Below are 2198 nucleotides of genomic sequence, written 5' to 3' on the forward strand. Positions count from 1 at the left end.
TGTGTGTGTGTGTGTGTGTGTGTGTGTGTGTGTGTGTGTGTGTGTGTGTGTTTGTGTGCATGTGTGTTGTCTGTATGCAAATGCCTATGTACGTTTGTACGAGTGTTTATGTGTTGTGTGTGTGCATGTGTATAATGTGTATGGGAGCACGCACATTTGTGTGTTGGTGTGTGTGTACGTGTGTGTGTGTGTGCATGTTTGCAAGTGTGTGTATTTGCATGTGTATATGACTGTGTGTACATGTGTGTGTGCATGTGTGTGTGTGTGTGTGTGTGTTTGTGTGTGTGTGCATGTGTGCATAAAGATGATATCCCCTGCTCTTGTTTTTACGGTCCATATAAAACCACCTCCAGTGTGCTGAAGAGACACCCTCCTGCCTCTACTCCCTCCCCCCCTCGTCCCATTCCATTTTCGTTCTAGAATCAATTCTTTTAATTTCGATACCTTCCCTCATCTTTTTAGCTTAACCAAACAAATATACCCCATGGAAAACTACATAATATGTTGTTTTTTTTTCAAACCCACTCCATCCCTCACCATTCAAAGCATCTAACCTGAAACCGCTCACAGTTCTGATAGAAACAACTATACCACGAAGCCGAACCTGGCAGTTACGGGACCAACAAGTGTCGCATGTCGTTACGAACTTGCGTCGCTACGTGTTAATCGAAGGTTCGAATCTAAGTCGAGGAAAATTAACTGAGGGAAAGTAAATTTTGACCTCCGTCCCCAAAATACTTAGTTAAACGCGTCTTTCGCGAATGAAGTCTAGATGACCCACACTTGGCTCCAAGCAGGGTGGAGACCCTAGATGTGCGCACCAGATTTAATACGCTACCGGACTCGTGATCGTGAGGTTGCGATTTCGGGGGTTCGAGCCGCGGGCCCGACGTTGTGTCCTTGGTAAAGACACTTTACACGAATGTTCCCCACTTCACCCAGGTGGGGTCCAATGCGATGCTTGTAAAAAAAACAAACAGAAAAGAACAGTGGATAAAGGAGTGACTAAGCTAAAAAGATGAATTTTTGGTTGTTATACCTTAGATACCCAGTTGGTTTTTGTCCTGCGAAAAGCAACGTACTCAGTACCGTACTGACTTAAGTCGTTAGCACTTTGAATACAAATAATGATTTACTAAATGCTATATTCAAAAAGGAAAAATTACATCATTTCTTATATGAAATTAATTCCTTATTAAACTTTTGTAAGCCCTGCGGTACAGGAATGTACGAGAACAGTTGAAATTGTCCGAGACTACCCCCATTGTCTTATTTTAGACTGGTAGGTGTCTTGGACATAATCAATATAATATTTTTAAAAGGCTGGGTAAAGGTGAGAAATTACCATTTATACATGTGATTGTCTTGGATAGGTGGCAGTTAAATCTGGTTCGACTATATTTGACAACTCTGTACTCGAAAATAGTGTATCTTGATTCTGTTCATTACATTACGATGTACTGCCTTACCGCGACATTTACTTAAAGAACAACTTAACTGAAGAAGCAATCAAAATCTATTATCTAAAAATGATACCCACCTGTCATTAGATATATAATAATGTTATCATGCTTTTTAAAGTATCGACCTACATTCATTACTCTTATTTGTCTTGTTACTGTGGATATTTCATTTTCATTTTCTTTTGTTGTTGTTGTTGTTAATACGGTTGCTGTTGTTGTTGCTGCTGTTGTTGTTGATCTTGTTTTTCTTTTTGTTATTATTATACTTTTGGTTGTTGTTTTTGTTGTTCTTGTGATTGTTGTTGTTTTTTGTTGTTTTTAATACCAATCGGAACAGACAGTATACATGATTGCTGTATTTATTGTATTTATCTGTGTTTCCCATTACCTGGCAGCAAGAAATGTGTTTCAGGCACATTGAAATATTCAGTTGTTATTTATTGCAAAAAATAAAGGAGGCTGACGCCTGCACCATGCAAAAAAGTGTAGATTTGGCTTCGTATTGTGTTGTAGCTCGTAGTCCCCAATCCTGTGTGATGAATGCTTAAACACCATTTACAGATACTTATGTGTGTCTTTTCAGGTGTCGCGCTTATGTGTGTGTGTGTGTGTGTGTGTGTGTGTGTGTGCGTGTGTGTGTGTGTGTGTTGTCTTTTTGTGTCTGTCGATACATATGTGTTTTTATGTGTGTATTATGTACGTGCGTGTGTGTGTGTGTGTGTGTGTGTGTGTGTG

This window comes from Aplysia californica, unplaced genomic scaffold (assembly GCF_000002075.1).
Source record: "Aplysia californica isolate F4 #8 unplaced genomic scaffold, AplCal3.0 scaffold00057, whole genome shotgun sequence".
In the NCBI taxonomy this organism is placed as follows: Eukaryota; Metazoa; Mollusca; class Gastropoda; order Aplysiida; family Aplysiidae; genus Aplysia; species Aplysia californica.